Source organism: Coffea arabica, chromosome 3c, assembly GCF_036785885.1.
Source record: "Coffea arabica cultivar ET-39 chromosome 3c, Coffea Arabica ET-39 HiFi, whole genome shotgun sequence".
Taxonomy (NCBI): Eukaryota; Viridiplantae; Streptophyta; class Magnoliopsida; order Gentianales; family Rubiaceae; genus Coffea; species Coffea arabica.
Genome location: NC_092314.1, coordinates 25,744,823 through 25,771,543, shown reverse-complemented (window position 1 = coordinate 25,771,543; position 26,721 = coordinate 25,744,823).

Sequence of the window (26,721 nt, the reverse complement as noted above, 5' to 3'; positions counted from 1 at the left end):
TTACCCCTCATTGGAAGGTTTTCAAATATCAAAAGAGGAATGGATTTTCAATGACCATTTCGTTACTTTGGTTGTCATGAGGTGTAAGAATGATACTTTGGCCGTCATTTCTACAACCTAAACACTGATCATCCCTTGCATCCTCATTTGAGCTAAAATTGGTGGTTCTTTTCGAGTGCACATATGATCGCACCCCACATTGGGGAAGGAGATTGGGGAATTTTGAAAAAGAAAAAAGGGGAAAAGCAAAAATGCTAGAATAAGGAGGGAACCGCAAGTTAGGAAAATTTGATTCCACTTGGGTTCCAATTTTTGGAAAAAAAAAGAAAAAGAAGAAAAGGAAGAGTTTTATCCGCATGGATCGCCTATGTTTCACAAATATGGATGAACAAGGGTCCTCCTCAGTCAGTTAATTCAGATACATGCAAAAAAGTTTCGCATTAATGAAAGTTTTCTTTCAGAGTTATTGGAAGGAACGGAATGGAAAGTCAGGCCCTCTTCTTTTCCAATCAAACATTCTATCCCTAATTATCCCTTTTGAGCCTTCAGAATAGAATACTTCGTTTGGCAACCCCTGAGAATCGCAAACCCCACACTGGGGCAAGTTTGAATTGAAAAGGAAAAAGTTTCAAGAAGTGAAAAGTGACAATGCAACAAAATCAAAAGGAAAAGAGAAAAGAGAACCTCAGTTCAAAAATAAAAGTTCAAAAATGGCAGAAAGCCGAAAAACCAAGAGAAGAAAGAAAATGAAAGGGAAAAAGCCTCAATTGAGCATAAACTGGGGCAAATTCTGATTTAACCCTAAAAATAGGGTTGGCACAACAATGCGATCTCAGATTACTTAAACCATTCTTGAAATCTGCCTTCAAGCCTTAACTTTTCTAAACACCCCACCAGACCCCATTATAAAAGCCGAAAGTCCTGACTTCTGTTCTTTGCAATGGCCCTGTCAAGAAAATTTCTGATGTCGGGAGATTTTAGCTGTATTTCTGAATTGCTTGAGAATGGGGGCTGACGCTACTCACCATGGAAAACCCACCAGATCAAAGAAAAGAAAACGGAAAAGCAAAAAGGAAAAATGAAATACAAAGTTCAGAGTCTTCGAGTTCAAAATAGGGGCAATTTTGGAAAAATGTGATCTGTGGTGCAATGTCCTTGACTTATCCTTCAACTATCGTTTCAAGCCACATTACAAGCTAATAAAGTCCATCGTTGACTTATTCCTTCATAACAATCCAAAGTGAGTATTATGCTCATAAGAAATCCAACAATCATTTGTGATCTTAAGGCTATAGCCTGTTCCCACATGATTAGTTATCGTATCCATATTGTTGCAAGCCTATAAAGCTCATATGTGGACTACGTTTTCTTAAGAAATAAGGGTGACAAACTCTTTGCTTTCACTAAGATGTGGTATTGAAGGGATTACATACAATATTGGGCACAAAAAATAAAACAAATTCTGACCTCCCATTTCCTTAGCCATTTCAAAAATAAAGTCACTTGATTGGTCCTGAAAAGATGAGCCAACCAGAAATGGTGACCCATTACCCAAAATGCCAATGCTAAAAGTGAGGAAGAAATCTTCTTAAATTTGGTGTTACTTCGAGAAATTCATCATGAAATTTTCTTTTAGGAAACATAATTTCTTACAGTGTTCAAATAAATGAAAAATCATCCAAACAAGTTTTGCAATTAAATGGCCCATACTGGGGCAAATTTTTTGTTCATGAGATTTCGTGAGAACAAGCCCACACAGGGGCAAATATTTACGTAGTCCAATTGTGGATTTCGTCCAAGAGTCAAACAATACATCTTTCAAATCAATCACGCTGCTCTTTTCATGAAATTCAAGTGCATGTCATACTTTGGTAAAGCCCTCTGTGCAGGTATTTATGGCCGAAATGACGAAAAGCATCCAGTGAGGCGGAAGGGCGATACTGCAAAGAGAAGCAAGAAGAAGGAGGGAAAAATGGACCCGACACTGGGGTAAATTATTTTGAAAAATTCTCTCGAAAAAATACGAAAGGAAGGGAAAAACCGAAAGGAAAAAAAAATCATCAAAAAGTCAGATCAGGAAGGTCAAAAATAAAAAATCAAGTTTAATTTCTTGTTTCTTGACAAATCAAATTCAATTTCTTGTTCACAAGATCACGTTGGGCCTGGACTTGGTGCCGCCAACTTAACAAGATCACGTTGGGCCTGGATTTCGTGCCGCCAACATCCCATTGGGCAGGCTTGGGTTTAATCCCACTGACCAATTCATCACACTGGGGCAAATTATTTCGACAAGTCTCTCTCAGTCAAAAAATCAAAAAATCAAAAAATCAAAAATCAAAAATCAAAAAAATCAATCAAATCAAGTTCATCACGGCAGGCTCGGGTTTTATCCCACTGACCGCTTTTATTTTCGTTGGACACGGGTTTTATCCCTCCGACCTCGGCAGGCTCGGGTTTTATCCCACTGACCGCTCTTACTTTCGTTGGGCACGGGTTTTATCCCTCCGACCTCGGCAGGCTCGGGTTTTATCCCACTGACCGCTTTTATTTTCGTTGGGCACGGGTTTTATCCCTCCGACCACGGCAGGCTCGGGTTTTATCCCACTGACCGCTCTTACTTTCGTTGGGCACGGGTTTTATCCCTCCGACCACGGCAGGCTCGGGTTTTATCCCACTGTCCGCTTTTATTTTCGTTGGGCACGGGTTTTATCCCTCCGACCACGGCAGGCTCGGGTTTTATCCCACTGACCGCTCTTACTTTCGTTGGACATGCGTTTTATCCCTCCGACCTCGGCAGGCTCGGGTTTTATCCCACTGACCGCTTTTATTTTCGTTGGGCACGGGTTTTATCCCTCCGACCTCGGCAGGCTCGGGTTTTATCCCACTGACCGCTTTTACTTTCGTTGGGCACGGGTTTTATCCCTCCGACATCGGCAGGCTCGGGTTTTATCCCACTGACCGCTTTTATTTCCGTTAGGGCATGGGTTTTATCCCTCCGACCTCGGCAGGCTCGGGTTTTATCCCACTGACCGCTTTTATTTTCGTTGGGCATGGGTTTTATCCCTACGACCTCGGCAGGCTCGGGTTTTATCCCACTGACCGCTCTTACTTTCGTTGGACATGGGTTTTATCCCTCCGACCTCGGCAGGCTCGGGTTTTATCCCACTGACCGCTTTTACTTTCGTTGGGCACGGGTTTTATCCCTCCGACATCGGCAGGCTCGGGTTTTATCCCACTGACCGCTTTTATTTCCGTTAGGGCATGGATTTTATCCCTCCGACCTCGGCAGGCTCGGGTTTTATCCCACTTACCGCTTTTATTTTCGTTGGGCATGGGTTTTATCCCACCGACCTCGGCAGGCTCGGGTTTTATCCCACTGACCGCTTTTATTTTCGTTGGGCATGTGTTTTATCCCTCCGACCTCGGCAGGCTCAGGTTTGATCCCACTGTCCGATTGTCAAAAGCATTTCGTTTTCGTTAGCCACTAGCCGTGGGTCAGTCCCACTAGTGCGCATTTCATTTTGTTTAGCCACTAGCCGTGGGTCAGTCCCACTAGTGCGCATTTCATTTTGTTCAAGCCACTAGCCGTGGGTCAGTCCCACTAGTGTGCCTTTCATTTGCATCTGCCACTAGCCGTGGGTCAGTCCCACTCGTGAGCATTTCATTTTCATAGCCATTGGAGCGTGTGGTTTGTCCCGCCAGTGAGCTTTTTATTTTCATTGCTACTGGAACTGAGGTTTGTCCCGCCAGTGAGCATTTCATTTTCATAGCCACTGGAGCTGAGGTTTGTCCCGCCAGTGAGCATTTCATGTTCATAGCCACTGGAGCGTGTGGTTTGTCCCGCCAGTGAGCATTTCTTTTTTCACAGCCGCTGGAGCGTGTGGTTTGTCCCGCCAGTGAGTATTTCATTTTCAGCCACTAGCCGTGGGTCTATCCCGTGGGTCTATCCCAAATTTAAATTTCTGTTCGGGTCTATCCTGTGGGTCTATCCCAATTTTACATTTCTGTCCGGGTCTATCCCGTGGGTCTATCACAATTTTAAATTTCTGTCCGGGTCTATCCCAATTTTAAATTTCTGTTCGGGTCTATCCCGTGGGTCTATCCCAATTTTACATTTCTGTCCGGGTCTATCCCGTGGGTCTATCCCAAATTTAAATTTCTGTTCGGGTCTATCCCGTGGATCTATCCCAATTTTAAATTTCTGTCCGGGTCTATCCCGTGGGTCTATCCCAATTTTAAATTTCTGTCCGGGTCTATCCCAATTTTAAATTTCAGTTCGGGTCTATCCCGTGGGTCTATCCCAATTTTACATTTCTGTCCGGGTCTATCCCAATTTTACATTTATGTTCGGGTCTATCCCGTGGATCTATCCCAATTTTACATTTCTGTCCGGGTCTATCCCGTGGGTCTATCCCAATTTTAAATTCCTGTTCGGGTCAGTCCCGATTTCAAAATTCCTGTTCGGGTCAGTCCCGTTTAAATTCCTGTTCGGGTCAGTCCCGTTTAAATTCCTGTTCAGGTCAGTCCCGTTTTAAATTTCTGTTCGGGTCAGTCCCGATTTTAAATTTTCTATTTGGGTCAATCCCATTTTAAATTTTTGTCAAAGGGGTTAGTCCCCATTTCTAAAGCGTCCATCGTTCGAGACGCTCGTAGCCGAATAACACAGGTGAGCATTTGGTGTCTACTTCTTTGTCTCAAGTTTTTCCAAAACTCAGACAAAGAGGGGCAAACTGTAGACACCAAATTTTGGTGTAATTTCATTTACTATTTATTTTTTTTAGTCTGTGCTCGTTTTTTTCACTTTTTAGTTTTTAGTTTTTTAGTTTTTTGTGTTATTATTATTATTTTTAAGTTTTTAGCATAGAATTTCTCGAAAAGAAAAGAAAAGCATTCAAAAAAATATGTTTTAATTGTTTTGATTTAAATTCAATGTTTTCTTGGAAAAAATGGAAAAAATGAGAATGAAAATGAAAAATGAAAAAAGAGAGAAAAAGAAAAATGGAAAATTGCAATTTTGTTGTCGTTTATTTCTAGTGTTTATTTTTTTATCCAATGTTAATTAATTTGTTTTTGTTATTTATTTCTATTTTTATCAATTTTTGGTTCAAAAAAAAAAAAAAAAGATAAGTCGCAGCTTGCAAGAAAGGCTGAAGGGAGCCCTCTGGCTGCAAATATAGAAGAAGTGTTTGAGGGTTTGAGGGGGAGGTTCCGTATAAATAGAAAAGAGGGATAGCAGCCGCAAGGGGGAGGAAACCGGAAAACAAAAAGGAAGGGATAGAGAGAAACAAGGACGGCTGAGCTTGTGAAGCAAAAACCGAGAGCAAGAAACTGGGAAAGGATCTGGGGAACGGCAAAAGAAGACCTGGAGAGAGAGCCGCAAACAAAGAGAGAGAGAGGGTGAAAAAAAAAAAGAAACGAGAGGCAGAGGTGGAGGAGTTTTTGGAGAGGACATGACGGTCGCAAAGCTGGAAAAAGAGAGAAAATAGCGATAAAGTGCAACCGAGAGAGCTAAGAAGAGATGGAGGGGAGACAGCTAAAAATCTGAGGGGGAGATACCAAAAGGGAAACTGGGAAAAGGTTTCAAAAGGAAGAGGAGTGGATGGCTGAAGGAAAGCACGGCGGATGAAAAGGATCTGGGAGACAGCGAGTGAAGGAGAAACTCAACATCTCCATGATCGGCTTCCATCATTGTTGAAAGGCACCAGCTTTTGCAACAAGCTGTTCACTGGGATCTTTCCAAGCTGTTTAGGTATATTCATGTTGTGACAGCTCCACTTTCCCCTAAGGCGAACCAAAGGGGTTAGCGGACTGCCTGCCCAGCTCTCGCCAGGACTAACGGTGCAGTATAAAGCGATCTATCACGTTTTGAAACTTATAATGCGCGCAAACAAGGCAAAAGGTCAAAATAACCCAAAATAAAAGAAATGAAATCCAGAGTCGGCCATGAATAGTAACCGACCCGTCCGAAACCCAACCAAACATTGAAATACATATACAACATAACATTAACCATTTACAAGCCACAATGGCATTTAAAAGTGATACAAAAGTCACTACATATGTGGGTTGCCAAAACAAAAGTGAAAACGGCCCTAATGATACATTTAGGGTCCCATTTTATATACAACACAAAAGAAGCATTCATCTAGTTCATTCGGCAACCATTTAACAAAATTCATTCCAAAAGGGGCACATTCCTGTAAGGAAAGCAAAAGAAACGGGGTGAGCTATATGCCCAGTGAGAATACAACCACCATAGCAGCTAAGATCACATAAGCATAACCGTTCAGTTCAAGTATGCAAATAAGAAGTAAATCAAACCAGTGAAAGGATACGGACGGCTCTCAAGAGCCCATTTCCACGTTTACATTCTTGATCCAATCTCATTGACCCTCCGTCAATGTTTAAGAATACCCGACCGTAGACCTCACTTCACTCCATTCCTTCCACCAAACATACCCCAACCGGGCCCGCACTCCAATTCAGTAGATTTTGGTAATACTCGAGTATACCGGAACCGAGAGTCTCATTACTACAAGGTTCCTCAGTACAGTCCCCGTGGTATGTCACGTATCACGACCAAGCCCTTGCCGGCTCGATCCAAATGACCACCAAACGAGGTTGAGCTCAGTAATACAGTGAGGTCGTTGGACATCGTCCAAACAACACCAAATCAGTTTTCCAGGATTGCAATTCAATAACTCATATAGCCAGTGCAGTATTTCAGTATAACAGTAGACAGTCATGAATAAAATCACAAGGGGGTGAGGGCGATCAAGTACACCCTCACCTCTATCAATTCCAATAGCCAAGTAAGCCTTCAAGGCTTCAAATTCATATATAACAAAGCCACATTGTAACAATTAAGTGAGTAGTATACTCACCAAGCAAGAAAGTGGTGTTTCATACACCGTGGTCACCAAGACGTCGTGAGCTACCGTCACGCCCTAAAACATGTAACACATACAATAAGACTCGAGAACGAGTCACCAAACAATGCTAAACACAACCCCAATAGGGTTTTATATGCATAAATGAACATGATAGCAAATCAGAAATTTAAAAGAGCATTAGTCTTGGCCCCGACTTGAAAAACTGTTTTGCACTCATTATGCGGTAATGGCGTCAATTTCACTACGGTTATCGGATGGGGGTGTAAGACCCACCGTTTCGAAGCTATGAATCAGGGCTACAACAATGTAGAAGGTCACTCAGTCCAGTTCCTAGCTTAACTAGGTCAAAAAATGCCAAATACTATACCAGAATTACCAAAACAGGTTTGCAAAACACAGAAAACTGTAATCGGTATATCTCAGTCCATACAAGTCCAAATGCCGAAATTCTAAAGGCATAAGTTAGCTAAGACATCCAGCTACATTTCATCAGAAGACACCAACTCCAAAATCCAAACCAATTCCAGTCAAAATGGCCAATTACTATCGCAGTTTTCGCATTCTGATCAAAGCAGAACAGCTACAGTAATTTAGTCATATCTCACTCTACACTAATCCAAATGACCTGAAATTTTACAGGCACCTCAAACACATCAATACCTACAACTTTCATGTTTTGAGCAAAGTCTAATTCGGCCTCTAACCCTATGATCTAAAACCGGACAAAATTGGGATTTTTATGAACCCTAACTTTCCATTTTTCATCCAAATCCAAAATTGATTGCATTTAACCACAATTCACACCTACTAGAGTCATTATAGTCCATTGCCAATCATCAAAGATGGCCACAACATTCATTTCATATTAAACCAGAAAAATTCCCAATAAAATAAAACTTCACCAAAACAAGCCAAATCAAGAGATAAATCACCTATTCCAACACTCAAGCCACTTCTAAGCATAATAATACCATCATTAGGTGTAAGGAAGTAGTAAAACATCACTTACCTAAGAACAAGAGATGTAGAGAGGTTGGCCACCTTAGAGCTTCAAACAAACTTCACTAAGACCCTTACTAGCACTAGAAGAAAGGTTTTTATGGAGTAGAATCCAATCTAGGCTTTTGTTTGTAGGAGATTAAGGCAAATGGAAGCTTGAAAGTTGGTGGAATGCCTTTCTTCTTTGCTCAAGGAGAACCGGCCACAAGGAGAGAAAAATGATGAATTTTGTGCAATTTTTGATATTTAATCCTTTGGTCAAAAAAGTCAAGAAAGTGAATAGTGTTTCTTAAAGTCCAACCAATGAGAAGATGACACTTGTCACCTCATTAAATGCATTCTTATCTTTCTTTTCTCTCTCACATCAATCACTTCACACACCCTACTTATCTCTTAACACCCGATAAATTTTACACAGTATCCGAAATTTAACCTAATTGGCCGAATTTTTCCGAACTTTTCGCACTAATGGGTCCCATGTCCACTATTTACTCTTAACTTCCTAAAATTTCTCCAATGCTAGAAAAATCATCTTAAAACTATAATTGCTCATAAAATTCACCAGGAAATTATTTCTAAGCCAGAAAATGCAGAAAACATGCAATTAAGGGGAAATAAACCCTAGGAAAAATATTAGGGTTTTACGGGTTCTCACACATGTCTACTTTCCCGTTTAAAATCTGTTAATGTTATCGTTGTAACCTTGCCATGTTTGTATTTGTAATTTTTTGATTTGGGTAGAAGGCAATCGGAAGAATGTCGTTCTTTCATGGTTTGTAGCATATTTTCTGATGTTGTTGTTTGCCATTTGTTACTGATTTTCTTATTTTGAATGCTCAGTGCACGTTCTGTCACAATTAGATGGATTATGTTTGTGTTTGTTTGGATAAAAAATGATGATTTGTTTATGGCAGTAATAGCAGAATTCTTTTTAGAATCCCGTGTCCCCATTCTAAGTTTTCTTTGCTTTTTCGATTTGTTTGGATATCAAGTTCTGTGGGATTAGCCGTTTGGGATCAAGACTTTGATGTGGGTTAAGATATTAGTTGGGTTCTGATGGAAAGATTGCATTCGAATGAACACCATAATCGCAGGAAAACATGGTTGAAATTGCAGATTTTCTTTTCCTCTTATTCCCTCGTTTGTGCATACTCACCGCAAGTCCCTTCCCTAGCATCCCAGCTGCATTTTATTCTTATAGTTGTTTGAACTTGTGAATCTGCTGGAAAGAAGTAACTGCATTTTGGGGCATGAGCTGAAGTCGTTACATGTCGGTTGGGGTTGTCAAATTAGGGGAGTTTGTTCAATTTCTCACGCACAAACATATCCAGGCTGAAGTAGCAAAAACTGTTGCATTTTTTTTCCTTGCTGTTTTCTTTTATTCGCGACCTTTCACCAGGCTTTGAGCCATCCTGATTTGATGGTTATTCTTGATTGGATAAAGTGAAGTGAATGAGTGGTGTTTGAGACACTTGATTCATGTCCAAACATTGCTGGAAAATGTACATCAGCCTGCCGAACCTTTATGTTTTACAGTTCTAATCTTTATTTACTCTGTCATTTCGGTTCCAAGCTGGTATCTTGTCTAGATGACAGTTCAATCAAGCCTTTTTATTGTTTTTTTTTGCATGAATATGTCTAAGTGCATGAAGAAATTGCATGAGAATGGTTGTGGAAGGAAAGATTTTTCCTGAAGTTGCGAAATGGTTATAGCAGAAATTTTCTTCATGGCATTTGCATGATTTTTCTTTTATGCTTTGGTTTGATTGAATGTTGAAGTGGTTTGCGGAAATGAAGTTGGTTTGATTTGAAAGAATTTTGATTAAGTTTATGTTGAGGTTGACACTTGTTTGCGGAAATGAAAGTAACAATGTTGTTTTGGGCTGCAGAAAGCTTTCGGCAAAAATGATTGTTGCAGAAACAAGTTTCTTACGCTTGTTGCATGAAGATTGCATGAACCATTTTCTAAAATTTCACTTTAACCCCTCCAGTTTCTCCTTATGTCACTATGGCCCAAGTAATTGGAAAAACTAATCAATTTGATCCTTTTGATTTCGAAGCAATGCTACAAAGGCCCAATAATGTTCTAAATTTTTGCAATCGGGTCATGAAGTAGTTGCCTTTTAGCCATTACTTGCCCTTTTCTTTGCCTTTGGACCCTTGAAACTCGTAAAAATGTTTGATTAGGCTTAAGCGCTTGGTTAGCGTGCGCAATGGAGTCCTTGGTAGCCTTAACTTTGCAATTCGATTGCTCGTTTGCTTTCATTTGTTTAGGTGGTACTTATTGCATGAATTTGTGAACTTTGTGTTTAGAATGAGCTTGTGTTTGCCTATTTTCTTTAATTTTCCCAAATAAAGTGATACCTTGACCTTTCTATTGTTTTGAAGCCATTTTTACTGTATTTGAGTATCAACTCAAGGGAGGTACACTCTATCCCTCATTTGCACTTCATTTGACCCTACGTGCTCCTACGTGTTATGTGAATATGCATGTCTACTTTGCTTTCCTAGCCTTTCTTTAATTTCTTTTATTTATGTCATTTACTTTTTGCTTTTTATTTAAGTTATTCCTTATGGGGTATGTGTACACCTTTTGGCTTGTAATAGTTATGGATTTAATTATTTTATTCCTTTTCCCCCTCTTAGATCGTAGTAGGGTCCCCCTGATGTAATAGATAGGGCTTGGAGGAGCATTCCATGAAGACCCACCGAAGTCATGTGCCTAGCTAGCAAATGTAATAGTTAGGGCTTTAATTGTCTTATGTGTCTTGCATGCTTACGTGCTACGTGTTAACTTGCTTTATTAGGGCCCTGCATCTAGTCGAGCATGCTAAGTGTTATGTGCTATGTGTTTATGAGTGTTTGGGCATGTCTACTCGCTTTCCATAGCCTGAATGAATGTGATGGATGGATATACGTTTCCGCTAGTGCAACGCTAGTCGGAATTCGTAGAATGGGCTAGTCCAACGCTAGACCCTTAGGGATTTCCCCTCGATAGTACATGTTTGCATGTTCATTACATATCATGCATTCTTCTTAGTTTTATCATCTGGCATGCTCCTCGAACCCCTTTTCCCTTCATTTTAGGGCTTTTGCATCTCATGCTAGTTATAGGGTTCATTTGCTTGAGAGTCCCCTTAAATATGGGATATAGACGAGTGTGGCTTTTTCTAAGCCTTAGCACGCTTGTATTCCCTCTATAAAAGGGCAAATTGAGTCACGATTTAGGTCTCCCCGTGCCCAATATGCATAAATTCCCTAAGTTCATGCATCCACTCTACTATTTTCTACCCTCATCACATTTTCACTTTTCCTCCCATTTTGCACACGTGCACCTTTATGTTTCTTCACTTGCACACAAACACTTTTAATCATCACTTGCACACATGCACTTCACATTATCATTTCACATACCTTACTTTGCCCCCTCACATGCACATTGTCACTTACACATTATTGTCTTTCATTACTTTTTCAAACTCATGCCTTCACATTGCATACATGCATTCCATCCATTTGCATCCCACTCGCATCATTCGTGACTTCTTCAAAGGATCGTTATTGGGCTTCACAAATTAATGTGATTGGCACCATTCAACCTTTGAAGGGAAATTCCCCCCAATACCCTTAGGTCTAGGGTTTGCATTCATGTAGTGCATCCAAATGTAATAAATTCTTTGATTAAAACAAGAAAATCTTTGATTAAATCACGCAACTAGCCTTGGCTAGGTCAAAGGGGTGCCTTGGATTTTATCCTTGCCTTCCCCTTTTGTCAAATGTGACTCCCGAACCTTTTTCTTTGGTTCACGTGGACTAGGAGTCGTTTAAAAGGGGTTTCTTACTACTTTTTCCTATTTTTTCTTTAAAAATTCATTTTTTAGGTGACTTGGTACACCTTAACTCATTACCAAGTGGCGACTCCGTATTTAGTTTTAAAAACCCTTTTTAAACTATAATTTTGGGTCAAATCGTCGCATTCTCAAACCCCCATTTAGACCCATTTTTCTTTTAAATCACCATTCATTTTTCACTCACAAATTCCATTCACAAAAATACATTTTTTAAACCATTTATTTATTTATCAAAAAATGGGGCGCGACAGGAGTGATGACCCTTCGTCTTTAGGTCTGAAGGCTTGGGAGCCGAAGCCTTATCGAGTCTAGTCGCATTAGTGAACCCCAGCCTCATGTATCCATATTAGAATTGCCTAAGGTAGAGTCGACCTTATCCTGAACTAGGCACATTAAGCATGAGGGAAGGGGTTCCACCCCTTTTATTTGCTTTTATTGTATTGCTTTTTTAATTGCTCCCAATATGTTATGTGTACTATCAATTGCACTAACCATTCTTTTGTTTTCTTGGCTTGCATTCATGTGCCTTAGCAATAAGAGGCCACTTTGGCACTCTTTTAGTGGCCTACCCACTAGATAACTCACATGTTTAAATTTTAGTCATTATACTTAATTTTCAATAAGTACATTTCATTTTTAGACCCTTTTCCCCCGATGCATTATTTATGCCCTTTAGGCCATATTTGTCACATATTTACATCGCTTTAATAAACTGGCATCATGCATTAAACCCTAGAAAGGGAATGCCACTTAGGGGATCCCGTGTTAGGAATAAACCACCTTGCGTCTCGGATACTTAATCCAAGGAGACTTGCACGTTTACATTTTGTACCATCCAAAGGGGTAGTGCACAAGGTAAGGTAGGATCCGATCATTTTCATAGAGTGATCTTTGGAATATGAGCATCTAATAATCACTTTTTGGCCATTTTATCAAAATTTGTAAAATTCCCTTGCGTAAAAGGACATTAATTTGAAGAAAATTCACAAGTGATTTCTCCTATTGAGACGATAAATAAATCGAGGCCAAAATTTGATTTTAGAAGGCTCATAGGCTAATGCATCGCAATAGAATTTTAAAACTACCAATGGGTGGACAATTCAACCCATATTTGAATACATCAATTCTATTCAATTCATTTGACCAATTTACCCTTTTTAGGGTCATATGACCAATTTACCCTTTTTAGGGTCATCTGGTCGATTTACCCTTTTTAGGGTCATCTGGTCGATTTTGAATAAATCGTCAATTCATTTGACCAATTTATCCTTTTTAGGGTCATTCGGCCAATTTTTGAATAAATCACTAATTCAATTTCATTCATTTGACCAATTTACCCTTTTAGGGCGATCTGGTCAATTTTGAATAAATTCTCGATTTCATTCAATTCATTTGATCAAGTTCCTTTTTAGGATGATCCGATCCATTTTTGAATAAAATTTTCAATTTCATTCGATCAAGTTCCTTTTTAGGGATGATTCGGTCAATTTTGAGTAAGTTTTTAAATTTTACTCAATTCATTTGACCCGTTTCCCTTTTTAGGGTAATGCGGTCGATTTTAAATAAATTTCATTCAACCCGTTTGACCAATTAGAGTTTCAATGTCGAATTCCAAATTGGGAAATCTAGTCGATTTTTTTTTAAGAAACCATCCATTGCATCCAGCCATTTGATCAGTTGGAGTTGTGACCCGTGCTTCACTGAAAATTTGTCAACGAATTCCGATCTCTTCGATAGGAAGTTTGTCAAGGTCAAACCCGTGCGTTTTTGCAAATTCTTGTATCGATCAAAAGTGATCAATCCATTCGGACGTTGATCTCATTTTTTACAAATGTCTCTCGTCATTCCAATTGACCAAATTTTTCAAAGAATTATTTTTCACTCAATGAGTTGATCAGATCCATCAGGTATGGTATAGTGCCTATCCTAGCGGATTGCATTTTCATGCTAGGCCTACCCTTGGCACAAAAAGGGTCCCCCCATAGGACATGCATACCGATTTTATATTCTTTCTTACTAACTCAGGGTATTTTTCTTTTGTTTTCCCCCTTCCCTTGCATTCATAAAAAACACTTCAATAAAAGGGAAAATATTTTTCTATATCTGATGACACTTCTGATCTAATAAGGTGTCAAAATTGCAAGTATTGTGTGATTTTTGGGCAGATCCTACAATGAAAACATAAATGATCTATCTGGAAGCTCTATGCTAAAGCCTCTGAGAGATTTTGTAATTATTTCCAAAGGGAAAATTCTATTTATTTGATTTGTTAATACATTTTGTTCCAAAAGAAAAGGAGACAAAAAGTGTATATGTTAAGCTCTTTACGAGTTTCTCTCTTCTCATTTGTATCATAATTGAATGAGAAATTTTGTTTCAAACTTTTTCAACAATAAAATTTTTGGATAATTATTGTTTTGTGTATATTTATGTACATTTCATTCTTTATTCTTACTCATTGGAGATTTCATGATGAATTTTGAGAAAATAAGACCCAATTTGAGATTTTTCAACCTATAGCCTGAATTTCACAAGTGTATGCTTCCTAAAATCCTTACACTCGATTGGTGATCCGAGCCATACAATAAGAGTGATCAGGAAAAGAGGTGAATGGTCACTCAAAAGTCCCAATGAGATACCTTCACTTAACCCTAAAATAAAATCAGTCACATTGATTGATAAATTGCAAATTGGGGCCATCTTTGCTTGAAAATATCCATTGTGTTTAACCGATTCAATTCACATCTAAGTGACAGCAAAAATGTGCATTATTCTTGTTAGTTTTGAAAATTTGGAATGATACTTTGAGCATTCTTTTCTCTACCTATACACATTTTATCATTTGCTCTCCCATTTGAGCCTTTGAAAGAATAATTTTGTTTCAAATAAGAACCCTAATGATCATTACCCCTCATTGGAAGGTTTTCAAATATCAAAAGAGGAATGGATTTTCAATGACCATTTCGTTACTTTGGTTGTCATGAGGTGTAAGAATGATACTTTGGCCGTCATTTCTACAACGTAAACACTGATCATCCCTTGCATCCTCATTTGAGCTAAAATTGGTGGTTCTTTTCGAGTGCACATATGATCGCACCCCACATTGGGGAAGGAGATTGGGGAATTTTGAAAAAGAAAAAAAAGAGAAAGAGAAAAAGAGCAAAAATGCCAAAAAAAAAAAAAAGGGAAAGGGAACCGCGAATTGGGGAAATTTGATTCTACCTGGGTTTCAATTTTGAAAAAAAAGAGAAGAAAAAAGGAAGAGTTTTGTCCGCATGGATCGCCTATGTTTCACAAATATAGATGAACAAGAGTGTTCCTCAGTCAATTAATTCAGACACATGCAAGAAATTTCCCATTAATGAAAGTTTCCTCTCAGAGTTATTGTAAGGAACGGATTAAAAGTCAGGCCCTTTTCTTTTCCGATTAAACATTCTATCCCTAGTTATCCCTTTTGAGCCTTCAGAATAAAATACTTCGTTTGGCAACCCCTGAGAATCGCAAACCCCACACTGGGGCAAGTTTGAGTTGGAAAAGGAAAAGTTTCAAGAAGTGAAAAGTGAAAAGCCACAAAATCAAAAGACAAAAGAAGAAAAGAGAAGCTCAGTTCAAAAGTAAACTGGGGCAAATTTTGTGAAAGTTCAAAAGAATGGCAGAAAGCCGAAAAATCAAAAGAAGAAAGAAAATGAAAGAGAAAAGGCCTCAATTGAGCATAAACTGGGGCAAAATTCTGATTTAGCCCTAAAATAGGGTTGGCACAACAATGCGATCTCAGATTACTTAAACCACTTTTGAAATCTGCCTTCAAGCCTTAACATTTCTAAGCACCCCACCAGACCCCATTACAAAAGCCGAAAGTCCTGACTTCTGTTCTTTGCAATAACCCTGTCAAGAAAATTTCTGATGCCGGAAAATTTTAGTTGTATTTCTGAATAGCTTGGGTATGGGGTTGACGCTACTCACCATGTGAAAATCCACCAAGTTGAGGGAAAGGAAAAAAGAGGCGAAAAGCAAGAAAAGTAAATGCAAGAAAATTCGATCTGAAGTCCCTAGTGAATGATGAGAAAATACAAACAAATTTTGAGATCTTTAAGTTCAGAATAGGGGCAATTTTGAGAAGAATGCGATCTTTGGTGCAATGTCCTTGAAAATTATTTCTTTAACTATCGTTTTCAAGCCACATTATAAGCTAATAAAGTCCATCGTTGACTTGTTCCTTCATGACAATCCAAAGTGAGGATCATGCTCATAAGAAATTCATCAAATCATTTGTGATCATAAGGGTATAACCCCGTTTCCACATGTTTAGCTATTACTTCTGTCCATACGTTACAAGCCTAGAAAGCTTGTATGTTGACTAAGTTTTCTTGAAAAATAAGGGTGACAAACTCTTTGCTTTCACTAAGATGTGATGTTGAATGCATTACAATTTTGGGCACAACAACCAAACAAATTCTGACCTCCCATTTCCTTAACCATTTCAAAAAATAATAAAGTCACTTGATTGGTCCTGAAAGATGAGCCAACCAGAAGTGGTGACCCGTTACCCTAAGCACCAATGCTAAAAGTGAGGAAGAAATTTTCTTGAATTTGGTGTTACTTCGAGGAATTCATCATGAAATTTCTGCATTCAACGTTCAAATGATTACTTTCTAAATTTTGGAAGGTGCGATTTCTCTTTGTTCAAATAAATGGGAAATCATCTAAACAAATTTTTTGCAATCAAATGGGCCCACACTGGGGCAAATTTTCATTTGAGAGATTTTTGTAAAATGGGCCCATACTGGGGCAAATTTTTGCAATACATTTGAAGTTCTCAACCAAGAGTCAAGAAGCGCACTTTTGAATCAATCTCTCCGTTCTTTTCATGGAATTTAAGTGCATCTCATACTTGGGTAAGCCCCCTGTGCAGGTATCTATGGCTAAAATCAATAAAGAAGCGTAGGCCAGAATCTTATAAATCAAGGCCTCAAGGAGGAGCAACCATGCTGTAATGCAAATCAATGGATCGGTTGCACAAATTGGTGGAGATTGGGGCAAATTATTTTTGACAAGATTCTCTCAATCAGGACTTCTGGAAAAATCAAATTCAATTTATTGTTTTTTTTTTTTTTGGAAAATCACATTGAATTTTTGTTGGCGATATCTCAGCGTCCGCCGCGCTCCCTTCTATCTTCCCTTTTTGACAAAACACACTTAATTTCTTGATCAATTAGATGGCAGGATCGGGTTCTATCCCGCTGACCGCTTTTATTTTCGTTGGGACCGGATTTTATCCCGCCAACCTCGGCAGGACCGGGTTTTATCCCGCTGACCGCTTATTTTGTTGGGACCGGGTTTTATCCCGCCAACCACGGCAGGACCGGGTTTTATCCCGCTGACCGCTTATTTCGTTGGGACCGGGTTTTATCCCGCCAACCTCGGCAGGACCGGGTTTTATCCCACTGACCGCTTATTTCGTTGGGACCGGGTTTCATCCCACCAACCTTGGCAGGTTCGGATTTAATCCCACTGACCAATTCATTATACTGGGGCAAATTTTGAAAAGATTCTCTCGAAAGATCAAAAAAATCGAAAAATCAAAAATCAAAAAATCAAAAAAATCAAATCAACTTCATCACGGCAGACTCGGGTTTGATCCCACTGTCCGATTGTCAAGACATTTCATTTTCACAGCCACTAGCCGTAGGTTAGTCCCACTACTGAGCATTTCATTTTCGTTAGCCACTAGCCGTGGGTCAGTCCCACTAGTGAGCATTTCATTTTCGTTAGCCAGTAGCCGTGGGTCAGTCCCACTAGCGAGCATTTCATTTGCATCACCAATAAACATGGGTCAATCCCACCAACACTCCATCTCACTTCAATTCATTTGATTTTAATTCTGTTCGGGCCAGTCCCATGATTTTCGTTTTATTCGGGCCAGTCCCATGATTTTTATGTTTATTCGGGTCAGTCCCATGATTTTAAAATTTCTGTCTGGGTCTATCCCATTTACATTTCTGCCTGGGTCTATCCCATTTATATTTCTGTCCGGGTCTATCCCGTGGGTCTATCCCATTTAAATTTCTTGTTCGGGTCTATCCCGTTTAAATTCCTGTTCGGGTCAGTCCCGTTTTAAATTTCCAGTTCGGGTCAGACCCGTTTTAATTTCATGTTTGGGTCAGTCCCATTTTAGAATTCTTGTTCGTTGGAATCATTTTGCAGCCGAATAATGCAGGTAAGTATTTGGTGTCTACTTCTTTGTCTCAAGTTTTTTCAAAACTCAGACAAAGAGGGGCAAACTGTAGACACCAAATTTTTGGTGTAATTTCATTTACTGTTTATTTTTAGTTTTTTATTTGTCGTGTTAGTTTTATTCGATTTTTAGTTTTTAGTTTATAGTTTTATTTTTATTTTTAAGTTTTTAGCATAGGATTTCTTGGAAAAAATGAAAAAAATGAAAAATTACTTTAAAAAAAAGGAAAAAAGAGAAAAGAAAAAGAAAAGAAAATTAGCATTTCATTTTTATCCTTTTATACCTATTTTCCGCTCATTGTATTTAATTTTTTCTTCATTAGTTTTTTTATTATTAATTAGTTATCTATATTTTGTTAAGTTGTTTAAAAAAAAAAAGAGAAAATGCGGCATGCAAGCTGCGTTTTGTCGCAGCTTGCAAGGAAGGGCTTCGGGCAGGCCTTGGCTGCAAATACAGAAGAGGGCTGGGAGTGTTTAGGGTTGTGAGATTTCCATATAAATAGAAAAAGAGCCAGCAGCCGCAAGGGAGAGGTTCTCGGATAAAGGCAAACAAAAACAGCTAAGAGAAAAATTCTGAGGAGGGGCTGACGGCTGAAACAGAAGAGGATGGCTGCATAAGGAAAATTTCTGGAAGAGATACGAAAAATCTAGAGCCGCAACAGAGCAGGGGGATCGGGAAGATTGAAAAACATCAAAGGGAAAAGAAAGGCTAGGTTTTCCGGGGGGAAAAACTGGAAAAGGGAGAGTAAAAAAGAAAGGGTTTCAGCCGTGAGGGTTTAGAGAGAAAAAGCCGAGGAAGAGAGAAACGGAGGATAACCTGGGCAAACAGGAGAGAAACCTAACGATTACAGCGTCGACTAAGGAAGAGGAGTCAGCAAAAGAGCCATCAAAGTTGCTAATCCTCCTGATCGTTATCACTTTCACTGAGAGGAAGCACCATCACTGTAAGCTGCGCTTTCTTTCCTTTAAACTATCGGATCCTGTTCTTTGTTTGTGAGCTGGAAAACCCCCGATCTTAATGATTATATGCTGGGCTGTGTTTAAAATTTGTGTATTTTATAAAACTTGGATGCCATCTGCGGTTCCTGCTTCTGTGACTTCCTGATGGGCCCAAAGATTGGATTTTTATGGCTTTGGGATTTTACAGATATGGAAATGGAAAGGGTTTCGGGCAAATTTGTTCTAGTGTTTCGTTAGTCGCTGCTCTTCCTGCTTTTGTTGTCTGTTTGGATGTCTAGTTTTAGTGTTAGATAAAGCAAATTGCGAGTCTTGATTGGTATTTGGTTTGTACTGTTATACGTTTGATAAAAAAACAGAAAATTGTTGAAGGTTCTTGCAAAAATTTTGCACGCACGGATAATTGACACTATGTGATCCAGGCTTGATATCTAAATCAGATTTTAGTCATGTAGAACTTGCACACTTGCACTAAAAAACAGAAAATAAAGAAAACTGATTGTTTGCAACGGGAGGGGAGAATGGACCACACATTCGGTTTCTTTTTTTTGTTTTGTTTGTGCGAGTCGATGCTTTGAAGAGCTGAAATGCTCTGGTTTCCATTTGGTTAGTTTCAAGGGTTCATATTTTGTTAAAAAGTGTTGAATAATGGTTTGATGGGATTTGTTTCAAAGCTATCATGTGGTTTTTTGTTTGCCGAGGGTCTGTATGTTATAGCAGAAAGTTGCAGCAAGTTGTAAACGATAATGCAGAAGGCTTCACCTTCGGTTTGCTGAGTTTTGATTGTTGGAACTACTTATTTGAAATGTTTTGGGAGGTGATTAGCATGTTTGAGTGGAGCCGATTCAAAGTTTTGCATGAATGGTATGTTTGCCGAAAGTTCCATAGCTTGGTGAAACTTTGTTGTAGAAGGTGTTCCAACGTTGCTTTGCATGAAAACTTCCTTGACTTTGCATCATTTCTTTCTGTGTTTTACTGGTTTGAATGTCCAAGTTGTGTGTTGTGTTGTTTAATTTAAAGTTTGGACATTGGTGAGAGAGTTTGATCAAAGTTTGAGATAGTTTCTGAAATTTATGATTGAAAATGAAAGTGCAGCCGGCATTCTAGTTGCAGAAGGCTTTAAAATGCAGAAATCTTCTTCGTATGCATGCTTTGTATGAAGAAATAATTTCTAAAAATTGCAAATCAACCCCTTGGTTTGTCCTTAATGCTACTAGGACCCAATCAATTGAATAATTTCATCAATTTGGTCCTTGGTAATTTTAATTTGTGCAACTTCATTGCTTGTTTGCTTCAATTAACTACCGTGCTTTGTTTCAATTGCGCTTAAGTCATGACTTTAGGGACTTTATGATCAAGTAAGCTTTGTTTTGCATATTTCTTTTAATTTTTCTTAAATAAAGTGGTACCTTGACCTTTTTATTGTTTTGAAGCCATTTTTACTTCATTTGATTACCATCGCGAAGGAGGTATAACTTTTCTTTTATTCTTTTGTCTCTCCACTATGTGATTCAACGTGCTAAGTGAAAATTGCATGTCTACTTGCTTTCCTAGCCTTTCTTTAATTTCTTTTATTTATGTCATTTACTTTTGCTTTTTATTTAAGTTATTCTTTATGGGGTATGTGTACACCTCTTGGCTTGTAATAGTTAGGAATTTAATTATTTTATTCCTTTTCCCCCTTTTTAGATTGTAGTAGGGTCTCCCTAATGTAATAGATAGGGCTTGGAGGAGCATTCAATGAAGACCTATCGAAGTCATGTGCCTAGCTAGCAAATGTAATAGTTAGGGCTTTAATTGTCTTATGTGTCTTGCATGCTTAGTTGCTACGTGTTAATTTGCTTTGTTAGGGCCTTGCATCTAGTCGAGCATGCTAAATGTTATGTGCTATGTGTTTATGAGTGTTTGGCATGTCTACTCGCTTTCCATAGCCATGAATGAATGTGATGGATGAATGTACGTTTCCGCTAGTCCAACACTAGTCGGAATTCATAGAATGGGCTAGTCCAACGCTAGACCCTTAGGGATTTCCCCTCGTTAGTACATGTTTGCATGTTCATTACATGTCATGCATTCTTTTTAGTTTTATCATTTTGCATGCCCCTTGAACCCCTTTTCCCTCCATTTTAGGATTTTTTGCATTTCATGCTAGTTATAGGGTTCATTTGCTTGAGAGTCCCCTTAAATATGGGATATAGACGAGTGTGGCTTTTTCTAAACCTTAGCACGCTTGTATTCCCTCTATAAAAGGGCAAATTGAGTCACGATTTAGGTCACCCCGTACCCAATATGCATGAATTCCCTAGGCTCATGCATTTTTAAATTCACTCTACCATTTTATACCCTCATCACACTTTCATTTTTCCTCCCATTTTGCACACGTGCACCTTTGTGTTTCTTCACTTGCACACGAACACTTTTATCATCACTTGCACACATGCACTTCATATTATCATTTCACATACCTTACCTTACCCACTCACGTGCACATTTTCATTTACATATTTATTGTCTTTTATTACCTTTTTCAAACTCATGTCCTCACATTGCATACATGCATTCCATTCCTTTGCATCCCACTCGCATTATTCGTGACTTCTTCAAAGGATCATTATTGGGCTTCACAATTAATGTGATTGGCACCACTCAACCTTTGAAGAGAAATTTCCCCCATGTCCCCTTGGTCTAGGTCTTTGCATTCATGTAGTACACCCAAATGTAATAAATTCTTTGGTTAAAACAAGAAAATCTTTGATTAAATCACGCAACTAGCCTTGGCTAGGTCGAAGGGGTGCCTTGGATCTTTATCCTTGCCTTCCCCTTCGTCAAATGTGACTCCCGAACCTTTTTCGTTGGTTTACGTGGACTAGGAGTCGTTTAAAAGGGGTTTCTTACTACTTTTTCCTATTTTTTTTTTTAAAAATTCATTTTTTAGGTGACTTGGTACACCTTAACTCATTACCAAGTGGCGACTCCGATTTTTTATTTCAAAAAACCCTTTTTAAACTATAATTTTGAGTCAAATCGTCGCATTCTCAAAACCCCCATTGAGGCCCACTTTTCTTTTAAATCAAAATTCATTTTCCAACCACAAATTGAATCAAAAAATACATTTTTTCAAACCATTTATTTATTTATCAAAAAATGGGGCGCGACAGTTGGCGACTCCACTGAGGATATTCGAGAGTCCGAGCAAATTTGATTTAATCAACCTTTTTCTTCTTTTAACCTTTTCATATATCACATTTGGGTGTTTTAGGGTTGCATTTTTCCTTTTTAGGATTTTGCATTTCGCGCGTATTAATTACTCTCTCACTCACGCATGTATGATTGGTTGATTGGATGTATGTTTTTTTGTTATCTCGCGCTTGCATTGCATTTGGGAGGGGTGTGTCACCTTTAGAGCCTCGCATGGTTCTCAACCCCTTCCCTCAAAATAGGGAACACTTCATACGTGCACGTTTATTTATTGTTATCCCATTTTATTTTATTTTCGTGGGCGTTTCCCACACCGCCTTGTAGGACTAGGATCGATCGCCTTGGGTAGGCGGATGGTGTGCGTTGCGCCCATAGCGCTACCTAAGGGATCACTCGAGCCACCGACCAAGGGCCCTGGGAGTTGTAGACACCAAATTTTGGTGTAATTTCATTTACTATTTATTTTTTTAGTCTGTGCTCGTTTTTTTCACTTTTTAGTTTTTTGTTTTTTAGTTTTTTGTGTTATTATTATTATTTTTAAGTTTTTAGCATAGAATTTCTCGAAAAGAAAAGAAAAGCATTCAAAAAAATATGTTTTAATTGTTTTGATTTAAATTCAATGTTTTCTTGGAAAAAATGGAAAAAATGAGAATGAAAATGAAAAATGAAAAAAGAGAGAAAAAGAAAAATGGAAAATTGCAATTTTGTTGTCGTTTATTTCTAGTGTTTATTTTTTTATCCAATGTTAATTAATTTGTTTTTGTTATTTATTTCTATTTTTATCAATTTTTGGTTCAACAAAAAAAAAAAAAAAAAGATAAGTCGCGGCATGCAAGCTGCGTATTTTCGCAGCTTGCAAGAAAGGCTTAAGGGAGCCCTCTGGCTGCAAATATAGAAGAAGTGTTTGAGGGTTTGAGGGGGAGGTTCCGTATAAATAGAAAAGAGGGACAGCAGCCGCAAGGGGGAGGAAACCGGAAAACAAAAAGGAAGGGATAGAGAGAAACAAGGACGGCTGAGCTTGGGAAGCAAAAACCGAGAGCAAGAAACTGGGAAAGGATCTGGGGAACGGCAAAAGAAGACCTGGAGAGAGAGCCGCAAACAAAGAGAGAGAGAGGGTGAAAAAAAAAAAGGAAACGAGAGGCAGAGGTGGAGGAGTTTTTGGAGAGGACATGACGGTCGCAAAGCTGGAAAAAGAGAGAAAATAGCGATAAAGTGCAACCGAGAGAGCTAAGAAGAGATGGAGGGGAGACAGCTAAAAATCTGAGGGGGAGATACCAAAAGGGAAACTGGGAAAAGGTTTCAAAAGGAAGAGGAGTGGACGGCTGAAGGAAAGCACGGCGGATGAAAAGGATCTGGGAGACAGCGAGTGAAGGAGAAACTCAACATCTCCATGATCGGCTTCCATCATTGTTGAAAGGCACCAGCTTTTGCAACAAGCTGTTCACTGGGATCTTTCCAAGCTGTTTAGGTATATTCATGTCTACTTTCCCGTTTAAAATCTGTTAATGTTATCGTTGTAACCTTGCCATGTTTGTATTTGTAATTTTTTGATTTGGGTAGAAGGCAATCGGAAGAATGTCGTTCTTTCATGGTTTGTAGCATATTTTCTGATGTTGTTGTTTGCCATTTGTTACTGATTTTCTTATTTTGAATGCTCAGTGCACGTTCTGTCACAATTAGATGGATTATGTTTGTGTTTGTTTGGATAAAAAATGATGATTTGTTTATGGCAGTAATAGCAGAATTCTTTTTAGAATCCCGTGTCCCCATTCTAAGTTTTCTTTGCTTTTTCGATTTGTTTGGATATCAAGTTCTGTGGGATTAGCCGTTTGGGATCAAGACTTTGATGTGGGTTAAGATATTAGTTGGGTTCTGATGGAAAGATTGCATTCGAATGAACACCATAATCGCAGGAAAACATGGTTGAAATTGCAGATTTTCTTTTCCTCTTATTCCCTCGTTTGTGCATACTCACCGCAAGTCCCTTCCCTAGCATCCCAGCTGCATTTTATTCTTATAGTTGTTTGAACTTGTGAATCTGCTGGAAAGAAGTAACTGCATTTTGGGGCATGAGCTGAAGTCGTTACATGTCGGTTGGGGTTGTCAAATTAGGGGAGTTTGTTCAATTTCTCACGCACAAACATATCCAGGCTGAAGTAGCAAAAGCTGTTGCATTTTTTTTCCTTGCTGTTTTCTTTTATTTGCGACCTTTCACCAGGCTTTGAGCCATCCTGATTTGATGGTTATTCTTGATTGGATAAAGTGAAGTGAATGAGTGGTGTTTGAGACACTTGATTCATGTCCAAACATTGCTGGAAAATGTACATCAGCCTGCCGAACCTTTATGTTTTACAGTTCTAATCTTTATTTACTCTGTCATTTCGGTTCCAAGCTGGTATCTTGTCTAGATGACAGTTCAATCAAGCCTTTTTATTGGTTTTTTTGCATGAATATGTCTAAGTGCATGAAGAAATTGCATGAGAATGGTTGTGGAAGGAAAGATTTTTCCTGAAGTTGCGAAATGGTTATAGCAGAAATTTTCTTCATGGCATTTGCATGATTTTTCTTTTATGCTTTGGTTTGATTGAATGTTGAAGTGGTTTGCGGAAATGAAGTTGGTTTGATTTGAAAGAATTTTGATTAAGTTTATGTTGAGGTTGACACTTGTTTGCGGAAATGAAAGTAACAATGTTGTTTTGGGCTGCAGAAAGCTTTCGGCAAAAATGATTGTTGCAGAAACAAGTTTCTTACGCTTGTTGCATGAAGATTGCATGAACCATTTTCTAAAATTTCACTTTAACCCCTCCAGTTTCTCCTTATGTCACTATGGCCCAAGTAATTGGAAAAACTAATCAATTTGATCCTTTTGATTTCGAAGCAATGCTACAAAGGCCCAATAATGTTCTAAATTTTTGCAATCGGGTCATGAAGTAGTTGCCTTTTAGCCATTACTTGCCCTTTTCTTTGCCTTTGGACCCTTGAAACTCGTAAAAATGTTTGATTAGGCTTAAGCGCTTGGTTAGCGTGCGCAATGGAGTCCTTGGTAGCCTCAACTTTGCAATTTGATTGCTCGTTTGCTTTCATTTGTTTAGGTGGTACTTATTGCATGAATTTGTGAACTTTGTGTTTAGAATGAGCTTGTGTTTGCCTATTTTCTTTAATTTTCCCAAATAAAGTGATACCTTGACCTTTCTATTGTTTTGAAGCCATTTTTACTGTATTTGAGTATCAACTCAAGGGAGGTACACTCTATCCCTCATTTGCACTTCATTTGACCCTACGTGCTCCTACGTGTTATGTGAATATGCATGTCTACTTTGCTTTCCTAGCCTTTCTTTAATTTCTTTTATTTATGTCATTTACTTTTTGCTTTTTATTTAAGTTATTCCTTATGGGGTATGTGTACACCTCTTGACTTGTAATAGTTATGGATTTAATTATTTTATTCCTTTTCCCCCTCTTAGATCGTAGTAGGGTCCCTCTAATGTAATAGATAGGGCTTGGAGGAGCATTCCATGAAGACCCATCAAAGTCATGTGCCTAGCTAGCAAATGTAATAGTTAGGGCTTTAATTGTCTTATGTGTCTTGCATGCTTACGTGCTACGTGTTAACTTGCTTTATTAGGGCCCTGCATCTAGTCGAGCATGCTAAGTGTTATGTGCTATGTGTTTATGAGTGTTTGGGCATGTCTACTCGCTTTCCATAGCCTGAATGAATGTGATGGATGGATATACGTTTCCGCTAGTCCAACGCTAGTCGGAATTCGTAGAATGGGCTAGTCCAACGCTAGACCCTTAGGGATTTCCCCTCGATAGTACATGTTTGCATGTTCATTACATATCATGCATTCTTCTTAGTTTTATCATCTGGCATGCTCCTCGAACCCCTTTTCCCTTCATTTTAGGGCTTTTGCATCTCATGCTAGTTATAGGGTTCATTTGCTTGAGAGTCCCCTTAAATATGGGATATAGACGAGTGTGGCTTTTTCTAAGCCTTAGCACGCTTGTATTCCCCCTATAAAAGGGCAAATTGAGTCACGATTTAGGTCTCCCCATGCCCAATATGCATAAATTCCCTAAGTTCATGCATCCACTCTACTATTTTCTACCCTCATCACATTTTCACTTTTCCTCCCATTTTGCACACGTGCACCTTTATGTTTCTTCACTTGCACACGAACACTTTTAATCATCACTTGCACACATGCACTTCACATTATCATTTCACATACCTTACTTTGCCCCCTCACATGCACATTGTCACTTACACATTATTGTCTTTCATTACTTTTTCAAACTCATGCCTTCACATTGCATACATGCATTCCATCCATTTGCATCCCACTCGCATCATTCGTGACTTCTTCAAAGGATCGTTATTGGGCTTCACAAATTAATGTGATTGGCACCATTCAACCTTTGAAGGGAAATTCCCCCCAATACCCTTAGGTCTAGGGTTTGCATTCATGTAGTGCATCCAAATGTAATAAATTCTTTGATTAAAACAAGAAAATCTTTGATTAAATCACGCAACTAGCCTTGGCTAGGTCAAAGGGGTGCCTTGGATTTTATCCTTGCCTTCCCCTTTT